Source organism: Pteropus medius, unplaced genomic scaffold (assembly GCF_902729225.1).
Source record: "Pteropus medius unplaced genomic scaffold, Ma_sr-lr_union100, whole genome shotgun sequence".
Classification (NCBI taxonomy): Eukaryota; Metazoa; Chordata; class Mammalia; order Chiroptera; family Pteropodidae; genus Pteropus; species Pteropus medius.
The window spans coordinates 2,806,947-2,830,368 of NW_024349798.1; the positions used below are offsets into that span (position 1 = coordinate 2,806,947).

General features: G+C 39.6%; 1 protein-coding gene and 2 pseudogenes across 3 annotated transcripts in view; 2 read left to right on the top strand and 1 right to left on the bottom strand.

Moving 5' to 3' along the window:
- RAB11FIP3 (RAB11 family interacting protein 3) overlaps nt 1-23,422 on the top strand; it is a 74,868-nt gene that overhangs the window by 1,762 nt on the left and 49,684 nt on the right. The gene's annotated exons all lie outside the window — the stretch shown is intronic.
- LOC120620722 (uncharacterized) lies at nt 5,187-5,305 on the bottom strand (annotated as a pseudogene).
- LOC120620592 (uncharacterized) lies at nt 6,991-7,109 on the top strand (annotated as a pseudogene).

A 23,422-nucleotide genomic window follows, 5' to 3' on the forward strand; every position in this document is an offset into this window, starting at 1 on the left:
TGAGCTTCTATCTGTAAAGAATTGGGTCCTCCTGAGTCAGGCCTCTTTTTTTAAGTTTTCAGTCCAGTAAGATGTGCATGCCCCTCTGAGCATCAGCCTAATACCTTGTGTCTAGATCTGTGTTGGAAGACATTGCTCAGGATGGGTCTCACATCTTTTAGTCTAATGGGCAGAAGATATAAGATATAATTTCCTGTATGGTTAGCATAATTGTTGGTCTAGGTTCTTTTGATGCTTTTCCTTCCTACCCCTGGGCCACAGAGCACCTTGGGCATCCTTGGTTGTTTTTTACTAGTGTAATGTCTTCTCTTCAAACATATCTTTTCTCATTACATCAAAGATGTTAAGAAAGTACCACATTTTTTTTTTTTTTTTTTTTTTTTACTATAATCTGACTGATAGAGTACTTTATGGTTTATATGAGGCTCATTTATGTTTTCATTGGATCATCACCACCTTTCTCTGAGTTGGTAGCAGGCAAGCAGGCTTCATTCCACTTTACAGGTGAGAAGGTTAAATAACTTTTCCAAGGCCCCACAAATTGTCAGCGCTACAACAGGGACTAGAACTTGGTCTTTTGTCTCATAACCTTTAGATGGCTCTCAACCTCTTAGATTTGGTAGCTCAAAATATTCCCATGGTTTTATCTTAGTGACATCCATAGAATCCTTTTCATTGGAGAAACACCTTTTGTTGTGACTGTCCCTATTGATCACAGTGGGAAAAACTTTGGGTTGCTATCTGGGGCTGAGCTTTCTTGTAATCACAAAGTAGAAATGAGTCAAAAGTCTGCTCTGACAGCTCCTGGTGGAATGACTCAGGGTTTGGTGGGGATGGGGGATTGTAGGGAGTACTGTGGCATTACCCCTTCCCTTTGCTCTCCTAGACTGCTCTGCTCAGGAAGAAGCAGTGTTTGACTTGTTCTAAGTACCCGGACTTGAGTGAGCTTCCTGAGATGGTAGAGGAGAGCTCTTGTTTTGGAGCAGATAATTTACAGGGTAATGAAAGATCGACTTTTATGTTTGTGTAAGCTTTGCTATCCTTTTTTATGACTCAGACTTGCTTTTTCCAAGTACATTGTCAGAATACATTATGGAGGAGCAAAGAGAAGAAATATTCTCGGATAGTGAAGTGGTTTAGAGAAAAGTGAAGAATTATACCTCATGATGAATATTTTTAAACTTTTAAATAAAAAGTTTTGAACCTATACAAAAGTAAAGAGAATAGTCTAGTGACCTCCCCGCCAAGCCATCATTCAGTTTCAGCAGTTTTGATTTACCTGTAAACTTTCCACCCCCAGATTATTTTTGAAGCATTTACCTGACATATCATTGCATCCATAAATATTTCAGTATATATCTCTAAAAGATAAGGATTCTTTTTAAAACATTCATGATTTAAAAAAAAAAAAACTCTAGAAAGAGTTCAGATAAGCTGGACAGCAGCAATAAAGACCATAAGTTTTTGTACTTTCCACCTTGAGATTTCAAAATATTGAGTGAATGAGACTCTTAGGGTGGTCACATTACTGTCTTTGATGATAGCAACTAGATTATTTTGATTATTATGAAATTTCAAAGGTAGCATGTTCGGTATCTTTTATGTAATCTGTTTATGAAGGAAGCATTTTAAATTATTTAAGTGCTATATCTTAATTTTTAATAGAAGCAGCTCCTATTTATAATACAGATGGCCTTTGTGTCCCTCTTTCTTCAGCAATGTCATGGTGTGTTTGGATCTCATTACATCATCTGGTGATAGATCAGGTGTGGTGTAATAAAACACACTGTTAGCAGAAATCAGCAGAGAAAAGGAGAAAAGATTATAGTGGAGCTTTCTGGTTGAGACAGGAATTGATAGTCAGATGCACCATGTACCTAGTTGTGAACTTGGAATAGCTTATTTTTAACGGCCTTGACCATTTCTGAAGATTTCCTCATCAACATGACCACTTCATATTGAGAGGACTGATGTTTTTGTAGTCACCACTAACTCATCATAAAGCGGAAATTGTAAAATAAATTCTAAGAGTATTGTGAGAAAGGACTGGTTTCTTTTGGTTTTATTTTTCAAAGGAATTAATTGTAAGGATTATCTTTACATTTTATTATTACACGCACTTAAGCATTTACATTTTGTAGTCACTGATCCTTTCCAGAGAACCCTACATATTGAGGCACTGAATGCCCTTCAGTAACCTTGTCAGCATTGTCTATACTCTTCAGTGCAGTAAGTACCTGCATAAGTAGGCTGCTGAAGGAAGTGTTGACACTCAGAAGGTCTCTGATTTTCATTCCTGTACCTCTGCTGGTGGGAGTTGGAAGTCCCTAAGAACATTTGGCTATACCTTTTTTAGTTGCTGCAGTGTCCTTTCTAGTTTCTACCCTATCCTTAAATTTGATGTGTGTGTGAGAGTGTTTTTTTTGTGTGTTAGCAGGTGAGATGGGAGCTAGTGTATGTGAGAGGGAATGAATGTGTATGAGAGAGCAGGTGCATGTGAGAACTTCTGTATTGTGTTTGTGTACTTCTGGGTCTATAAGTTGAACGAATTGCTAAAAGGCAGACGACATTCCTTTATGTACTTGGATCACAGGCAATTTTTAGTGTCTTAAAAAAATGCCTTTTTCATATTATAAAAGTAACACATGCTTACTATTTTTAAAAAACTAGAAAATACAGAGTGATGTAAAATATAAAGCAAAAAATGACCAATAATCCTACTATCCTGAGGAAAATACCATTAGCATTTTAGTGCATTTCCTCCTAGAATTTTTTGGACACACACACACACACACACACACACTCACTCACACACACACGACTGCATAGAAGTACACAATTGACATCTTATTGGGTAGAAGCTAAATTATTTTTATAGATGTTCATTGCTTAAGAAAATGAAAGTAAATAATACCAGTAAGCAAAATAAGAAAAATAAGAATCACTATAATCCCACCATCTGGAAATAACTACTTAAATATTATGTAAATTAAAGTATATATAATAAATGCTTTATTGTACAAAAAAATTGTATAATTCCCATGTCCGTTGTCTAGAACTTGATTTTTGACCTGTTTTTTGAAACTGAAGATCTCTGATATCAGCCAGTATATCTCTGACATCTGTATACTTTAAGGGAAGCCCTAGGTTTACTTGTCTCCAGGAAGATTCAGAATTGTTGGGGATTATTCTACTGTAGGATCTAACATATAGGAAAAATTTAATTCCATGTAGACTACACCAAGAAGGTTGTAAAGGGCACCAAGCTCATGGATTGCTTCCCTTCCAAACATTTTGTCCAAATTCTGGATACAGGGTCTAAACATTAGTTATACTTGAAATATCAGACAAAGGGTTAGGCATTCACCAAAGCTAATTATGTCGCACTTAAAGGTGATAATTACAAAGTCTCCAGTGTAATTATGTTAGCACTTCTGATATATGGGAAGAGAGTGGTATGCTAAATCGATTGCTATGTATACTATAATTTATAACTACGTAAAAAGTCTTGAGGGAAATCTTAAAAATTATTTTTAGTTGTATGAGTGTGTGTATGTGGGAGGAGATATATTTGTAGGAGGGGGTGTATGGTGGGAATAGGGTTTGGTTTTATTTGAGGTATTGGCCAAATTTTCTATTACGTTACTGATTTTTTTTTAATTATTGAAAAGTAGTGCCTATACACACATCACAAATTTCAAACAGTATAAAAGGAATCTAATAAAAGATTTATTACAATCTTTAGAAATAAATAATGTAAATAAACCCTGAAGATAAAATTTGTACATATTTTACTTTGTATATATTTGACTCAGTTAAGGTTTTAGATCAATACACAAAATATATCTATAGAAACTCAGATTTTCTAGCAAATTAAAGAACTTTATAGAACATCGAGTTAACATGTTCTGATGCTTATTGACGATAGACTTAATTTTTATTGATATTTGGATAACTGTATATTAGAAAATGCCTATAATTTTTGAAGGCTGGCTTCCAGATGGGCATTGTGTTTTCATCAATATCTAACATAAGTAAATCTAAGAACTTCCTGGAGAAAAGAATGGCACTGATTGCTCTGTACTTTTCAAGTTTTGAGACTAGTAAATTAGGATAAATGGATTCAGTATCATGATTAAGGAGGAAAATAAATATTTTCAGTAGGTACAGTTTTATTTTTCTGTCCAAATACTTCATGCTTGTTTTAGGCAAGTTGGTATTACTCTGGTTACAACTTGTGTTCCTGTGTTTTTCATAAGTTTCAAAACCAGAGTTAACATTGAGCTCAGTCTTTTTGATGTCACTGAAACAGGTGTCCTGGCTCCTTGTCCTTAAGCCTCTTGCAGGGCAAGCTGAGCCTTGGGCCAGCAACAGCAGGCCTTGAATGAGTGCTGTGCCTTTTTTCTGCTGGGGGACATTGTGGGCATGATATGAGACAAATTGAAAGGCCAAGTAACATGTTAGCATTATTAGCTGTAAATAGAGGAAGCACTATCACTGTGCTTTATTTTAAGCCATTTTGCACACAGTATCTGCATATTGATAATTTGAAACTCTAGCTAGTTCTAAAATCGTAGGTATTCCTAGCTACTTTTTTGAAATCCTAGCTATTTTTCTAGACTCATGTCTTCAAAAGGATTTAAGGATACACAGCTCCTGGAATTCTAGTAGTAAGTAATCTATTTTCCTTTTTCTTTTCTTGGATAATTTTTAAAAAACTTTTACAAAAGTTTTAGAGCCTTCAGTACCCACAGGTAAATAGACCTGCTATAGTCACAAGTGAGCTTGACTGTTTATGGCCCCATGATATTGGGAGCTTATTAGTGTTTTGCTGTCAGAGGCTTTTATGATACATTGTTCTTTTTATTTCACATAATTTATTCCGATTTCTCTTTAAGCAGGTTTAACTAGTTTAAAGCCTAAAACTCAAGTTCTGAATGAAGTGGTATCTCTTAGGAAAGTTTGTTTATAGGTGGTTTATCTGTTCTGACAAGAGGAATTGTTGAGTATTGTAAAGACCTTCATTGCAGTAAATCACTGGGTCAGTAAACAGAACAAGGTGTTTAGCATTTTACTGTCACTAGCAATCAGGGGGCATTTTTTTTTTTAGGCGAGGCAACCCTTGGTTGACTTCACATATTGCAAGGACCTTGTCAGCTTATAATCCCTTATTTTTTATTTTTTTACGCCTACAGCACCTGGTCTTCCTAGGTGGTCTCCCATCCAAGTACTAACCAGGCCTGATCCTGCTTAGCTTCCAAGATCATATGGGATCGGGCTTGTTCAGGGTGGCATGGCCGTAGACAATCGGGGCATTTTATAAACTTTTTTTTTTTTTAGATAAAAGTGCCTGCCAGTGAACTTATTAATCATATTTTTAAAAGTTAAATAGTAACTTAAATTTTTCTAATAAGATTGCTTGAGCTACAATAAAATAAGTAAAATTCCACATTGATTACAGAGATTAGCATTTTCTTTGAAAGCCTACTAAAGTGCCTTTTAAAAGCTTCAGTTGGTGAGCATGTTTTGCTAACTTGAAATATAGAGATGAGGGATGGTTAGAAGGCTGTGAGCTGTGGAAGAGATCTGAGCAGAGGGTGGTCAGCTTCCTGGTTTTACTCAGAGCTCAGTTAACAGTCTCATCCCTGGTCCTCCTGTACCTGGTCCTCCCGTACCTTCAGATTTTCATCTAGAAGATGCGAGAGGGCACAGCCAGCCTAACCAGTATGTTCTTGAGTAAGATTTAAAAAAAAAATATATGAGTCCAGATAAAAGTTTGATATAAAATTTTTTTAAATTCAGAGGAGGAAAAGACCAAAATCTGATAGAAAAATGGACGAAAGATACGAAGACATTCTATAGAAAAATATGGCCCTTAAACATATGAAAAATGTGACTACAGAACCAGCTTAAACTGGTCCTATCCTGTTTCTAACAGATCCAGCACCAAAGTTTAAACCTTGGATACGCCACTTACAAGTAACATTTGTGACCCCTTAGCTGCCCTCCTCCCCCAACCCCCACAGAACCAAAGGACTGGAGCCTGATTGGAATCTGAATGACAGAACCCTTTGAGAAGCAAAGGGTCCATCGTCCAGGAAGATTGGGTGCCGAAACCTCTTAAAACCCCAAACTCTGGATCAAGGAAGACAAATTTGAGCCTCGCCTCCTGTCTCCTTCCCAGTCGACTAGCAAATAAAACTTTCTTTTCTCAAAAGCCATAGGTTTGATTTCTATGCACATCAGGCAGTGAGCCCTTACTAGGTAACAAAGATGCTCAGTTTTACTCATGATAAGAGAAATGCAAGTTCAAATCACTGAGGTAGCATTTCTTACTCATCATGTTGGCAAAAATGTAGAACCTCGAACACATTCTGTTGGTGAGGCTCTTGGAAACATGCATTCATGTTGCTGGCGAGAGTGCAAAATGGTACAACGTTCATCGAGGGGAATTTGGCAGTATCTGTATGCATTTACCCTTAGACCTAACAGTCCTATTTCTAAGATGTACCTCCATAAATACAAACGTGAGGTGTACAGGGTTATTCATGGCAGCATTATCTGTGATATACGATATGGAAACAACCTAAATGACCATCCAAGATGAGTGAACTGAGGTACATCCACATAATAGGAACTGTGCAGTTGCAAAAATAGAAGAGGAAGAAGATTCCTGTGAACTGGTGGGGAGTGATTTCCAAGATATATTGAGTGAAAAAGAAAATACAAATTGATATACATGATATGTGGTAAAAAAAAAAAAGGGTAATGTATGATTCCTCTTTTTGGAGGCTCCTAGCATAGTCAAATTATAGATACAGGAAGTAGAATGGTGGTTGCCAGTGGATGGTAGAATGAGGAGTTAGTGTTTAATGAATAGTTTCAGTTTGGGAAGATGAAAAAGTCCTGGAGATGGAGAAAGGTGACGGTCGTACAGCAATGCGAACGTACTTAAAGCCACAGAACTGTACATTTAAAAATGGTTAATTCGTCTACGGCCATGCCATCCTGAATGCGCCCAATCTCTTCTGATCTTGGAAGCTAAGCAGGGTCGGGCTTGGTTAGTACTTGGATGGGAGAACACCTTGGACTACCAGGTGCTGTAGGCGGAAAACAAAAGGTTAATTCACCACAATTAAAAAAAAAAAGATAAAAGATCTGAGTCCCAAAACCCTAAGCGATGGACCTCAGCTCAGACGAGGAATTTACAGGTAGAATAAGAAACCACACCTCACAACCTTCATACCAGTACTCTTCTCACCCTTATTCTTCTGGCCATGTTGTCAGGATCCTCAACTCATCTGAGGTTTCCATATTCATAGGCTCCACAGTGCAAGATCTGACTGTAAGAAAAAAAAAGGAAAAAGAAAATGAAATAATGTGAAATAAAAAAGAAGGAAATAAGAATATGTATATATTTGCTTCTAGCAAAAAGAAACACAGGAAGGATAGACTAGAAACTAAAGAACTTATTCAAGTAGATATGGACAAGGTCTAAGGGATATGGATGGGAGTGAACCTTGTCTGAGTATGCCTTTTTATATAATTTTGACTTTCAAACCATGCAAATATTCTATATACTAAAAAAAAGTAAAATAATAATAGAAAAAAAACCCCTAAAATTGAATTCAAATAGAAACGAACCTAGAAGTATATCAGATTAATAACATAACCACATAGGAAAGAATAATTCAAGTCACATGAACACAGTACCCTGTATACCGTTAGTGGGATGTATTCAAAAGGAAAAAAGAACTACAAAGAAATTTACTATGAAGTAGGCTTGTTGTTGATAGATCAACAATAGTCATTCTGAAATTACTTTGGGTATATTTTAGAGCAAATGAGTAAAAATATACTGGTGTTGAGAACCAGGGTTCTCTGGGAGAAAGGAGATAAAAATACAGTATAGAAAAGGCTGGGGAGGAACCCTGTTACGTTGGGATTTAAATTAGAGGTATCAGTGTGAATATATGATTTAAAAAAATTCCTGGCTCTGTCTTCCGAGAGGGTTTAAGGGCAATGACATCCCAGTAGCAGTGAGTACACCTAGCCCCCAGAGCTTGGTTGCCAAATATCATTTCCCACTAAAGGAACCAGGGATCCTTGGAGAAATGACTTATTCCAGATTCTGGGCAGGCAAAATTCAATGTGAGCCTGGATTATTTTGTACCAGAAAGTAAGGAAGTGTTTAAAAATTGATGGGGACATGTCAAAAAAGGAGCAGCTCGAATAGGTTCCCACTGGGCAAATCTGGGACATTTTGAGCATCAAAAAAGAATAATGATGATAAAGGATACATTGAATTTTAAAAGTTCGCAGCATATAGTGAGTAAAAATCAGGGCATAGTGATATACTCCAAAGGGGGTTTATTGGGCTCCTTATAGACAAATGCCAGTTCAAGTAGAAAGAGTGAAAGATTTAGAGAATCAGTGTTTTGCAAACATCAAGATAATAATTGATTCAGGCAAGGATCATCAATGGTTGTCAGAAAACATTGTGTAAACATTTGTGTGAGGTGAGGGTGGGGAAGGATACTCATACAGCCTAAGGTATTCCACAGATGATTGATTATAAAGTAAAAAAAAACATCTTTACATTGAGGAAATTTGGCAGACTCTACCTTGAGCAGATGATCAAACTCAGACTCCCCAATAATGGACAGATTATGTGCCCCTGATGGGGTGTGGTGGGAGGGATAATTCTTGCCAAAAATGTTTAACTTGAGTCGAGTCATAAGAAATAATTAGACAAACCAAGACTATAGGTTGGTTTGAAGAGTCCAGGCAGCTGTCATGTAGATTGCAATCTACATGACAGCTGCCTGGACTCTTCAAAACATCAGTGTCATAAAAAGAGTTGAGATCCTTCTAGATTGAAGAAGACTAAAGAATTGTGACAACTAATTCCTGGTCCTTGATTGAATCCTGGATTAAAAGAAAAAAACCAAAACTGTAACAGCTGTTATTGGGATGATTGGGAAAATTTGAATGTAGACAGAATATTTGAAAATATCAGTGTTAAATTTCTAGGATGTCATAATGGTATTGTAATTATGTAGGAGGACGGTCCTTGTTCCTAGGAAGGATATGCCGGAAGGATTTAAAGAGGTATCGTGATGTAGCTTACTTTTAGTGGTTCTGCAAAAAATGTGCATGTGTGTAGAAGACAAAATGTGGAAGGACGTTAATAATTGTTGAATCTAGGGGTGGGACATATAGATATTTCTTGTATTCTTTGAACTTTACAGCGAGTTGGACATATTTCAAAGTAAAAAAGAAAAACAATATGAGAATTTCATTAATGATAACCTACATGTCATCTTGTACTATATATTAGATCGTGTGGCTTTTATTAATCTTAAAAATAACCAAAAACCCCTTTGTTCCCAAAGAAATGTTACACACACACACAACACACACAGGTTTTACATCTTATTAACTCAAGACCCAGTCTAGCATCTGTTGGTTCATAGAGTACACAGGATGTGAAATGATTGCTCTCTTTGAAATGGAAACTCAAAACTCCTTTTTCTCTAGAAATGTGATGAAACCATGTTCTTCTCTATCGAGAGGTAGTTCTCCCCAAGGGATGTAAATATTTTGTCCTACATACAGACTCTCTCAAAAGGAAGTTTAGACAGAGCTCTTTCCCTTTCCTATTGGCAATATTCAAATAGCATAAAACCAGATTTTAGTAAATATGTGAAAAGAGCTTAGAAATGCTTAGGGTACATAAAAATTCATTTCTTGTTTCAGAGTAACTATATATTTTCTGTTTTGTGTTTTGGTATGAAAATGGTCAGTTACACATGCTGTTGTAGAGTATTGGGTGTGTGTGATGGGGTGTTGTGTGCAGAAGCCCTGGGGGTCTTTTCATTGTGGGTTTAGGTATGGGCAAAGTGCAATAAAATCGGATTCGTCGTTTTGGTTTGATTTAGGCCATAAATTTGCTTGTTCTCACTGCTGGTGACATAGAAAGCATTTAAATTTGGTTAAATACATATTGTGACCTTTTAGTAACAGTTAGGAAAGTCCTTGTTTAGGTCATTGAAGCCAAAGACTACTGATCAATAAACATTTTGTTTCAGACCCCTTTACATTGTTAAATGTTAATGAAGACCAGAGAGCTTTCGTTTATGTGGATTATACCTATTGGTCTTTGCTGTATTAGAAAGTAAAACTAAAATAATCTAAAATACCTTTTATTAATCTGTTAAAAATAATTCTTTGCATGTTAACGTTAATGACATTTTAATGCAAAATAACTACTTTCTAAACTAGTGAAATGAGTTGCATCGTTTTACATTTTTGCAAGCCTTAAATGTCTAGCTTAACTGAAGAGAGCTTGATTCTTATATCTGCTTCTGCAAGCAATCTATTGTGTCATGTAGCCTCTGGAAAACGCCACTGTACATTTGTAAAAGAGTGAAATGAAAGAAAGGAAAGAATATTTTAGCATGTTATGAAATTCACTTTGATCTTGTGGATCCCCCTGCCCCAGGACACCAGCATCCCCCAGGATCCCTGGACCATTCCTTACGCTACTAGAGTGACTGAGTTGTTGCCTGATCTCTAAACTTGCCTTCATCAGAATCACCTGGAGAGCCTGTTAAAACTGACTGTTGGGCCCACCCTAGAGTGTCTGATTTATCTGGTTTGAGTGGGGCCTGATAAAAAGTGTGTTTCTAAGCAGTTTCTGTTGATGCTGCTGTTGGTCCTGGGGTCTCAGAGAACCATTTTTCTATAGAGTTTTGAAAATGTTTGCATCTCTTTAAAGATCCCCTCCTCCTCAGTCTTATTTTAATATCATTCCTTCTTCACTCTGCTGTATTTATTTTGACATTAATACTCAGAGCCAACCCTGCTGGCCCCTCAGAAGCCCTCAGGGCAGAACTGGGCCTTCACTGCTTTCTCTCTAGTGGAAAAACACAGATGAAAAACCAGGACCCAGGCCAGGAAATCTACACACCTTGGCCCATTCTTTCTGACATGTACATGCTACCCTCTAGCCTCATCTTGCTGCACTTTTTAAAATACTTATTTTATATTTTGGTTTAATTTTAATTTTTATACTGTGTATAGTTTAAAAAGTCAATTCATTTACTGCACGTTGTTTAACAAAAAGTAGCTGCACTCTTTTACCTCTGACTTCCATACTCCTGACTATTTCCTTCTCGTGTCCTCCCCGCCCCCCGCCCCAATTTCAGATAGTTTTTGCTAACGTTCTCTTGTGGAAGGTACACTCACATATTTCCCTCTGCATCCTCCAGTCTTTCAATTCAGTTAATCCTAATCTTGGTTTAATAGACATTCTTCGTTTATCTTATTTTGATCGTGGATATTTTTCATGGCTGACCTGTTTAATATGTTATGATTATATTTACTTCTAATACAATCTTTCGCTTTTCCCGGAGTTAGTAATCACATTGTTTTCACTTGTTTAGTCTTCTGCGGACTCATCACTCATCAGTAGTTCTTTCTAGTCTGTCTGTGGATATCTCATCATTTGGCACGTACTCTTAGTCTTCCATGTTGAGTACTAGCCCCTGTTCTCACGCAGAGGCTCACTTTCTCATCTCTGGGCCCAGTGTCCTCCTTTGGGAGCACCTCTGGTTATCTCCTGAGTCAGCCTTCTTGCCTGAGGTTCCATGTCAGACACTCAACCAAGCTTTTCAAGTACAATATTTGATGCCCGTTCTGCTTACTGCGTTCTGCTGGGTCATCTGGCTTCCCCTCTGTGACTCTTACATTTATGTATTCTTTGCTCTGAGTTTCAACTTGCCCGTCCCTTTGCATGTTCTGGAACACTGGGGCCTCTCCTCTGGAGCTGCATTTTTCTAGTGGACTTTCAGGAGAGAGTGGAGAGAAATGTGTTCACCCCATTTAACTCCGTTTAAGCTCCTCTCCCTCCCCAACAGCCCATACATGTATCTATCAGAACAGGCTTAGGAATCTGCCTATGCACTTTCCTCACTGGCCTCACCATAGTCCTCTGACACAGTAGAACACGATGTGTTAGTGTCACAAAGCTGGGGGTAGCAAGGTGGGAATGCAGACCCTGACACCCCTTTTCTGTTCTCCCCTGAATGTAATCTGCAGGAAATCTGTGTCAACAAATCATTTGGATTAGCCTTTCTCATTTTGTATTTTGTATGTGAAAGTTTTCATATTTTGACAAAAACATACTCGAAATTAGGTTTTTGTAACCTCGAAGTATGATGTTGATGTGCCATGGTTGCTAGGCGTTTATTTTGTCCAGTTCTCTACTAGGAGTAATGTCACACTATATGTCCAACTATACAGGTTACTTTTCATGTACCTAACTTATAGTAGGAGCTAATTTTTGTGCTGGGAACATTGAGGATATTGTTTTGGGCTCTGGAGTCGTAGATACTTGGAGGAAGTCTAGTCAGGCTTTCTTAGCATTTCAGAGCTTTTCTGTGGCATCCAAAGTAGGTAATGAAGGGAGGAGGCAGAAGTCCTTGGCTGAGCTTCTGGAAATACCTCATCTGTTTCAGCTTCCTGTTACTGGCTCTAAAATACAACTTCTGAAGCCGTAAGCCAAGCAACTGCAGGCCAAGCTGCCTGTGTCTCCTTCCCTTGCCCAGTTTGCAGGAGCCTGGCCCTGGGTGGTGCTGTTAGTGATGACCCCATATCAAGGGCGCTTGAGGTGCTGGTGAACTGTGTCTGATGAGCTGTTGTGCATAATGAATCCTTGGAGGAATAAGGTGCTGTAGGTGACTGCATTCCGGCCAAGTGCTGCTGGAAGTCATGTTCTTTCGTGTTTAGTTATGTAAGGGCTGTATTTCCATTGTAAAACGGATGTTATATGTAACACTCAAGGAAACAAAATGGTGTCCTTGGGGTTTTGGAGTCATATAGACTTGAGTTTTATTTCTAGCTCAGTCACTTCTCATTCTTTTACTCAGCAAATGTGCTTAATGATGTTTATTGAGCCTCTTCCACGTGCCAGGCGATGTAATCGGTACTGGGGACATAATGATAAGCAAGACTGACCTATTTCCTGTCCTTCCTCAAGATATTAAACGGGTAACCTCTAGTAAGTACAAGCTGATATAAATGCTATGAGGAAGAAGCAGAGATGACTTGAGGTTGTGTAACAGGGAACCTGGCCTTGTTATGAAAGTCACTCTTTTCTTTTTCTTTTGAGGAAATTTTTGAGCTAACATTCTGAAGCTGAGTAGAATTAGTAAGGCGAAGGGTGGGAGAGGAAGGAGCATTCCAGGTGGAGGTGCTGTAGTCCATGGAGAGGCACTTGAGGACAAAGAACAGTAAGGCTGGAGGAGGCAGTGGGCCAGACCTCACTGGGCTGCGCTGGGAATGTTGGTCCCAGAGTGGTTGGAAGGCATTAAAGAGAAGCCCTGGGAGACAGTAATGGTGCAACCCCATGGCTGAATGGTTGTAGGGGGGATGGGAGGGCCTGGGCCAGGATGGGTGGGAACAGGGGAGGAGACAGCGGGGAGATAGAATCCCTATTGTAGATGTTTTGGACTGTCCATATCCATGGACTATCCAGTGCCCTATGGGCCTGAAGCTCAGAGAAGAGATTTGGGCTAGAGATATAATCTGAGGGTTCAGTGGTTAGAAGGACTCCAGCAGAAAGTAACAAAGCTGAACTGTAAGTGGCTCTAAGAATTAAGAATATATGTTATCTCACACAGGACAAGTCCTGAGTAGGTGATGCCTTAACAGCATCCTTAAGATGCAGCCCTATCTATGCCATTCAGCATCCTAGCTGTGGCAACTAACGTCCCGAGGCAGAAAGAGGACCCTCTTCCTGTGTCTCTGTTTAAGAAACTCTCCTACTGTCTTCCCCAGGCCCACCGACCCCTTCCCCTTTGTTGGCCATGTTTGCTCACAGGTCTGTCCCTGCGAGTGGGTGGAGGCACCACACTTGGCTTGAGCAGAGCTCCCTGAAGTGGGGTTCCTGGACCAGCAGCAGCAGCATTCCTTGGGGGCTTGTTAGGAATGCAGCACTCAGACTGGAATGTGAGGAGTGTGAGAACCACTGGTTAAACCAGTGAGGATCACTCTCCTGGCCTGGCTACAGCCTTCCCTGTATTTGCTGAATTAAATGAATGAAGGAAGGGAGACTTGAACCGTGTTAGGGTCTGTCAGCAAGGAGAAAGTGGGGAGTAGTGTTGGGGACCAGTCAGCAGTGAACAATGGTGTTCAGCTAGAGCTGCTGATGGAGAGCTAGGGAAAACACCAGTGTGGCCAGCGGGAGGAGCAGCAGACGCAGAGGGAGGTTGGAGGATGAAAAGGGGACTGAAGAGGAGGAGGCTGAAAGGCAGAGAGGACCCTATTTTTCCCTTTGATTGATTTCTATTTAACTTTTATTATGTGAAAAACATTTATTCTATCTCCTAGGAATCTCCTGTTCCTATTTCTGTAGGTATGAGTATTGTCTTCTCATTTCTTAAGTATAGGCATGGTGTAAAAACATGTTACATTTACCTGACTGTGTGTTATATATTATTATATTGTATTATTAATATATGTGAGATGACATGGTGAGCTTGTAGATAGTTTAAAAAATTAGGACATACTTAAAATGTTTCTAGACCATATGTTTCTGTGGTCTTTTTTTTTTTTTTTTTTGTGAGGACTTACTAAGGGGCTTAAAGAACTTTTGATACTACATTGGAGATGAAACTTCTTTCTGTGAAAATCAGAAATACAGGGAGAGGTTGGACCAGGGTGCTTCTTTCTTCTCCCTTTCCCGCTCTTCCCCGAGCACAGTGTTTCTGGTAGGTGTTCTCTTTCAGCCTGTTTAGCATCTTAATTTCCTAAAGAATGTTCTCTTTGCTGAAAGAGATTCCTTTGCTTTGCCGCCAGAGCCCTGCCTGTTGTCTCTCAGAAGGTCAGAGATGTATCTTCTTCACAAAGATGTTCAAAAGACACAATAAAACTTCTTTTATCCTTTAAGAGAGGAGAGACTTATTTCTGAAAATGTGTGTGCTGAATCTAGGCATGTCAGTGCTTGAGACCAGCCACACCAGGATAAGCCATCTATGGATTGGGAAGGAGGCTCCTTTGTGTCCTATGGTGGCACAGCTGTAATATTTATTACAATATTATTGACAGCAGGACGAGCAGGTGAGAACAAGCCCCTCTGTGCACATCTGTCTACCTTCTTCCTCATTCAGCCTCCTTTAGAATGGAGGAAGGTCAACTTGGGTCCATTTTCTTCAACCTTTGATATTCCTGATAATTAAAGTCATATTTATCCACTATTAAAAAAAAAAAATCTTCCAGAAATGCATACCACAGGACAGGAAATCTATCCCAGTCACTATTAACAATGGACATGTGTTCTCCCTTGGGATAAATTTACCTCTCTCCACGTCCACACCCCTTCCCCATAAAGGGCTGCTGATTAATTTAAAGGCCCACATGTAGACAAGTGACGAAAATAAATTAGGTATTTGAAATATTTTGTAATAGTAATAAAATAATCCCGTATGCCCGATACTCTGTAGTTTCTGCTACAAATTGATTATTTATGTTCATTAACCCTAATGTGAGGTAGGACCTCACAGTCAGTGCCACTACCTGCTGGGCTGGAGCACTTTGCCCTGTGCCGCTCTGTTCCACCCTTCAGCAAACACACCTTTGTGTCCGCATGCCCAGGCCCTATTCCTTCTTCTTATGATGTAATAACAGTTTTTGAGTGACTGATGGTCAGGAATGTACTTTTGACTTGTGTATTTAAAGAAGGAAAAATCCAGGTTCAAATTTACAACCTGTGAAATATGAGATTCCTTACATGACATTGCTTTTTGAAGCAGGGTTAATATTCCTACTGGTGAGTGTCTCAGGGGTGTTTGGGGATAGTAGCTGGAGTTCTATATTTAACTGAGATCTTTGGACTGGGCCTCTGCTCCTCCCTCCACATCAGAGGTTCTCAAGCTCCAGAGGCATCAAATTGTCTGGAGGGCTTGTTAAAACTCCGTCATCAGCAGGTTTCTTTTTTAGCAAATTCTGGGTGGGACCTGAGAATCTGCTTCTCTAACAAGTTCCCAGGCAGTGTTCTGATCCAGAGCATTGGTTCTTGACCTTGGTGCACACAGAATTATCAGCAGAGCTGTGCAACAGACAATTTCAATCAGACTCTGAGGAGGTGGGACCAGAAAGAGAGCAGGAAATTTCTCCTGGTGGTTCCACACTCTGTGAGGTTGAGAACTTTGCTGTGAAGGAAAACCTTTGTCCTTCTCAAGCAGGTCAGAGCATGTGAACTTGGAGAAGGTGTTGGTTGTCTCTCTTTTGTGGATCTTGGTGCAGACTGTGTTGTGAATAAGGACTGTCACTTAGCCCGGGGGGCTTGTTTGAGGAACAGATCTGAGAAGGCCAGACAACAGTTGGCAAGAGAGGCTGAATTTGAACCTAGTGCTGTCAGACCCAAAGTCTGATCACTTTCCACTTTGGGATGCTGCCTTTGTGAGGAAAAACCCCAGAGTTGTAGGGCCTTGCTAGCCTGGGCGAGTCAGTGGGGCTTTTGTCACCTTTTTGGGTAATCAGTAAACTTAAACTTTGTTTTGTGGTCAGGCTTGGGCACAGACTTCATTTGTGGTTGTCACTGTGGAAATTCCCTTCCTGGGTTCTGTTCCCCACCCAGCTTAGGCCCAGTTAGTGTGAAGGATACTCGAGAAATTAGGGGGACAGGATGGGGTGTGGGTGCACAGGCTTTGACACATTTTTTTCTCTTTCATTCTGGAGCCTGCCATAATTATCATGAAGGCTGTGGGTATTTGCAAAGGAGTGAAAGACTATCTTGGGCTGTATTCGGGAGCGTCAGCTCTATCGCATTCTGTTTGAATGCTGTCATGGATTTCTGCTTTTGAATCAGCACTAAGTGGCAGTCAAGTAGAAAATGAATTGTTTTTCTGTGTTGTGCTTTTATCTTATGGAGAGGACGTGTTTGCTGAGCTGCCCTAAAGCACGGAGATGGTGTTTCACATCTGTGCTTGGGTTTCAAAGGCAGCGCCCATGAGTGAGCAGGAGCTCAGGTTCCACCTGGCTGCTTCATCAGGCGGTTCTTTGAACACAAAGGGGACAGGTGGATAGTTTTTCTTGTCGGGTGTGATTCTTTCCAGAGAGTAAGGAGAGACCACTATGGAGCAGTTACCTTTTGCAAATGTTTGCTCCTCACTCCGTCCCTTCCTCTTCCACTCCTCTCTCTAACTCTTCTTTTCTCAATTGTTTACCAACTTCTTTTTCATTCCAGCCTTGGGTGGGTTGGTTTACTTTATTTATCAAAAGCCAGAAAAAACAAGGCCAAATCTTTTTTGCTGCAGGAAACACAAAGCCCTTTTAAGATAAAGTCCATCCTTATCAATGTGATATAGTCTGCTAGTGAGGAGAGAAAAGCCAGGAAGTTGCTGGACATTTTCCTCTGGGTGGTTTTATTTATTTGTTTGTTTGTTTGTTTGTTTTTACAGTTATATTGAAATATAATTGATAGTTGCCCATATTTTTAGTGTATAATTCAATGAGTTTCTTTTCAATTATAGTTAGCATACAATAATATATTAGTTTCAGTTGTACAGTATAACGATTAGAGATCTGTATAATTCACAAAGTGATGACACCAATAAATCTAGTACCCTACCCCCTTACATATTTATTAAAATATTATTGACTATGTTCCTTATGCTATATACTTTATATCTTCATGACAATTTTGTAACTATCTATTTGTACTTCTTAACCCCTTTGCCCTTTTGTGCCAATCCCCCAACCCCTCTCCCATCTAGTAACCCTCCAAATGTTCTCTGTATCTATGAGTTTATTTGTTTCTTTTGTTGTTGTTGTTTATTTTATTCTTTAGATTCTACATGTACGTGAAATCATATGGCATCCTCTGTCTGACTTACTCCATTCAGCACAATACCCTCTAGGTCCATCAGGCAATATCTTTTTCCATCCCCTTTTAGTCTGTGTGTGTTTTTTAATCTGAAGTGAGTCTCTTGTAGGCAGCATATATGTAAGGGTCTTCATTTCTTATCCATTTAGCCACCCTGTCTTTTGATTGGAGCACTTAATTCTTTTTCATTTGAAGTACTTGTTGATAGATACGTAGTTATTGCCATTCTTTATTCACTTGTGTGTGTGTGTGTGTATTTTTTTTTAGCCTATAGCACCTGGTATTCCTAGGTGGTCTCCCATATATTCATATTTTTGATACATATTTTTTCTTCTTAAAGAAGTCCCTCCAATGTTTCTGGTAATACTGGCTTGATAGTGATGAACTCCTTTAGCTTTTTCTTGTTTGGGCAGCTCTTTATCTGTCCTTCAACTCTAAATGATAGCTTTGCTGAATAAAGTAATCTTGTTTATGGATCCTGGGTTTTCATCACTTTGAATATTTTGTGCCAAACCCTTCTGTCCTGCAAAGTTTCTTTTGAGAAATCAGCTGCCAGTCTTATAGGTGCTTCCTTGTAGGTAACTAACTGCTTTTCTCTTGCTGCTTTTAAGATTCTCTCTTTGTCTTTAACCTTTGGCATTTTAATTATGATGTGTCTTGGTGTGGGCCTCTTTGGGTTCATCTTTTTTGGGACTCTGGACTTCCTGGGGTTGTATGTCTATTTTTTTTCACCAGGTTAGGGAGGTTTTCCATCATTATTTCTTCAAATAGCTCTTCAACTTCTTGCTCTCTCTCTTCTCCTTCTGGTACCCCAATGATACGAATGTTGTTATGTTTGATGTTGTCCCACAGGCTCCTTAAATTATCTTCATTTTTTTGTATTCTTTTTTCTTGTTGCTGTTCTGATTGGATGTCCTCTACTACCCCATCCTCTGTATCGATTATTTGATCCTCTGCTTCATCCACTCTGTTGATTCTCTCTAATATACCCTTCATCTCAGATATTGTGTTCTCCATTTCTAACTGGTTCTCTTTTATAGTTTCCATCTCCATTTTTATGTTTTTTATCTCTTTGTTAAAGTTCTCACCAAGTTCATTTACTCTTCCCCTAAGTTCATGTTTCTTTGTTTCCCCATTTGGGCTGCCTTTCTGAGTCTGTTTCTATGTACTAAGCAAAGCTCCTAAGTCTCCCAGTCTTATTAGCATGGCTTTGTGTAGTAGGTGTCTAGTGGTACAGTCCTGAGAGAGGACCAACTGTAGGCCAAGTTTAGCCCCAGACTGTGCCCTTTCGGGCCACCTGGTAAAATTCAGCAAGCATTCCATAGATGGCTGACACCTGTGCTGTGCTTATAGTTGCCCCAAGAGGGCACGCCAGAAACTGAGACTAGGTGCCACCAGTGTGGCTTGGAGCTACTCAGCAAGGGGCACAGGGCATGCTGAGACACCACTGGATGTGGCTTGGGTAGGGCCACAGGTTGGGAGAGGGAGAGTTTCAGAGAATCCTCTGGACAGAACGAGCGCTGTTATCCAGTTTGATGACATCTCAGCTATGGTGGCGCCTGTGTCCGTAGGTTGGGAGCGAGGAGGGCTCAAGAGAGGAATAGTGGATACCGCCAGCACTTCTGCCCAAGAGAAAGCCTTGCTTTTGGCCCTCACTCTAAAGCCCGACAAGTCAGTGTCCGCCTGTATGTCCCTGGCTCCCCCTAAGCAGCCACCTGGTCCTGGAGCTCAGAGCAAGTGAGTCCGTCACCATAAAAGTCCAGTCATGGTCGTGGCCCCTTTAAGAGGAATGTCTGCACCTGCCAGCTGCAGCTGCTTAGCCTCTGTCTTACCTCAGCTGCATGGGACCAGGCAGCCTCCTATCTCTTCTCCCTCATACTGTTGCTGGGTGATTTCTTATTTCTCTCTTTAGTTGTACATCCTCTGTTCATCCAGACCCCAGGCCACTCTGTTTGCTGTTCGCTCTGTGATTTCATGACAACTTTGGTGTAGTTGCAAGAGGAGATGTGTAAAACCTCTACCCTCTATGCCATCTTGCCCAGTGTCCTGGGTGATTTATTTAAGATCCACCCTCTCCCTGCCAAGTACTTTCCCTTCAGGGAGCCCGCCTCATAATGAATTTCATGTGAAGTACCAGTTAGTGAGGCCTAATCAGCACTTAAAAGAATATTGGGCTTTCTCTTCGACTAAAGAACCTTTAGTCGAAGGAATCTTAGCATTTATAATGAATGAATTAAGAACCTGTTCTCATTGGTTGGAATTGCTGTTAAAGCAATAACAAGAAACTTTAAAAAATGGCAGATAATGCATATTTAAATAAAGACATGCAAAAAAGGAGAAATTTCCTTCCAGCACTGTGAATCTTTATAACCTTCTAGACTTTTAAATTATTACTTATATAAGAGAACTAAAACCAGAGTTGTAATTACAGTTTTAACCTACTTTAAATCAATATGTTGTCAGTTTCTCTCAATGTCAGTATATCTACTTCTACGACATGATTTTTTTATGGTTAGTTTTCCATCGCATGAATGAATGCACTAGAATTTATTTGATTAATCTTTTGTCTTAGGTATTTTAGGTTTTCACTTTTCTACTGTTATAAACTTTCTTGTAGCTGAATGTTTCTACACAATTTTTATTATTTCCTTAAGTTAAAGTCTTAAAAATGTGATTGCTGGGGGAACATATATAGAGATTTTAAAGGATTTTTAAGGTTTTTTGGTCACCAAATTGCCCTCTAGAAAAGTATTGCCAATCTAATACAAGAAAAATGGTATATCGTTGTATCTTTAATTTGCCTTTTTTTTGTGAGTGTATTTGAGCTGAAGTTCCTCTAAAAGTTGTTAGTAAGTATTTTTGTGTATGTGTATCTTCAGCGTCAGAGTGTTAGTGTTACCTGGCCCAAGGCCTTTATTTCTCAATCTGTGACTTGAAGGTCAGCGCACAGGCTCTACAGTCTTGTAGAGCTCTAAAAATGTTATAAGTTTCTGTAGAGTTCCTTTCTTTTGTGGTGTCATCCTTTCTTTTAAGTTTCAGGTATATGCCATCAATTTTTGTCATTAAATTAGGAATAAATATTCTGTGTTTTGGTTTAACATTCTGTTTTTAAAGAGCAAAGTGCAGAAAATGAAGGCAGAAAAAAAAAACAGGATGATGTTGGACAGAATGAGAGCCTGAAGAATTTTCATTTTGTGCTGACTTAAAAGTGTTCTTCACTGTTGAATGAATGATTTCTTGATAATTTTTTAAAAAATTATGATAATCATAGACATTAGACCAGTTCTACAATTAACTTTATTCAGCAGTGTTGGTCTGATACCCCAGTGTTGGTCTGATTAGACACCTGAATAGAGACAATGCCCCTTAGAGCTGTGCTTATAGTTTCCACCTAAGGGGCATTGTCCCTATTCAGGTGGCTAATCAGAGACCTGAGTCCAGGTAACTGTTGGCTCCTGTACTGGGTTCCCCTGTGTGGAGAAAGTTTCTGCCAGAAGACCTGAGAGAGCATCAGAATAGAACTTGTCTTCTCCTAGGCACTCACCAATTGCTTCCCACCTGTGTGTTCATTGGGGTGTGTTTTGTGCCACTCTGGGCCAGGTACAGGCTTCCAAGGGTAAATGGGATAGACCCGGTTCTTGCCTCATGAAGCAGGTGAGCAAACAGAACATTAGGACGTGTATACCTAGAAGCCTACCAAGGAAAGGTGTTCTCTGGATGAGTCCGGAGGCTGCAGCATGGAAGTGGGGGAGTTGCACTCTAATGATATTGGGGGGTGGGAGCGTTGGTCTTCCTGGTGATCCTCGACTTACAGGAGAGGATGCTCTTTTGCCTTTTCATTTCTTCATTTCCTTAGCGGCTACCTTGGCCTCTCTGGCCCATGTCAGAGGTTGGTTGTCTAAGCGAAGCAAAACACTGGTGTCACTCTTGGGCAGGGGCGTTTGCTTTGTTTTGCTTTGTTTCTGGTGATGACTTTGCGGGATAGGCCGTCCTTGGTAGAGGATGTCTCTTTCAGAATAACTTAAGGAGTGACACTTGGTAGGCTGTCTTCTCATAGCGGCCCTTGGTACTGCTCACCTGGGCAGGCATGCAGTGGGGCAAAGGAGCTTGGCACACCCGCAAGGCCAGCTGCATACTGGAGCTCTGCTGCTGTGGGCTGGTGTCTAGACTTCTTCAGAAGACATCTTTGTGAAGAGCACTCCAGAGTGTGATGATATTCAGGTCCTAACCCCTGGAACCTGTGAATGTTACTTTAGATTGCAGAAGGGCTCTATGGGTGTGATTAAATTAAGGATCTTGAGATGGGGTTATCCCGGTAGGTCCTAAATATAATCACAAGGGTCCTTATAAAGGGCAGGCAGAGGGAGATTTGATGACAGAAAAGGAGATGGGAATGTGATGACAGAAGCAGAGATTAGAGTGTTGGCGGCCACAAGCCAAAGAATGCCAGCAGGCAGAAGATCAGGGAAAGATTCTCTCCTAGAGCCTCCAGAAGAAACCATCCCTGCTGACTTCTTGTTTTAGCCTAAGGCTCATTTCAGACTCTGGCCTCCAGAACTGTAAGAGAATAATTTTTTTTTTTCTGTTTTTGATTAGTTTGTTCTTTTTATTCCTTAGATTCCACATATAAGTGAAATCATACAGAGTTTATCTTTCTCTGTCTGACTTAAATACCTTGTAGGTCCATCAAAGCAATATCTTTTTCCATCCCCTTCCTTTTCATATGTAGAGGTCTTGCTTTCTTATCCTTTTAGCCACTCTGTCTTTTGGTTGGAGCACTTAATTCTTTTCCATTTGAGGTATTTATTGATCGGCATGTAGTTGTTAACCATTCTGTATTCCTGTTTTTGATACATGTTTTTTCTTCTTAAAGAAGTCCCTCCAACATTTCCTGTAATATGGACTTGGTGGTAATAAATTCCTTTAGCTTATTTTTGTCTGGGAAGTTCTTTATCTGTCCTTCGACTCTAAATGATAGCTTTGCTGGATGAATTATTCTTGGTCGTAGATCCTGGGTCTTCATCTTATTGAATATTTTTTGCCAAGCCCTTCTGTCCTGCAGAGTTTTTTTTGAGAAATCAGCTACCATTCTTATGGGTGTTCCCTTATAAGTAACTGTTGTTCTCTTGCTGCTTTTAATATTCTTTCTTTGTAGTTAACCTTTGGCATTTCAATTATGATGTGTCTTGGTGTGGGCCTCTTTGGATCCCTGATTTTTGGAATTCTCTGAGCTTCCTGGGATTTTATGTCCATTTCCTTCACCAGGTTAGGGAAGTTTTTTATCATTATTGCTTCAAACAGCTGTTCAACATCTTGATTTTCTTCAGGTACTCCAATCAGACAGATATTTTGACCCTTAAAAGCGTCTCATGTTCTCCTTAAATTATTTTTATAGTCTCGGCATCTTATCTCTTGCTGTTCTGATTGCATGTCCTTGGCTTTCTGGTCTCCTAGACAAGGCCTTTGATCCTCTTCTTTATTCACTTCGTTTATTCCTTTGTTTAATTCCATTTAATATACTTCTCATCTCAT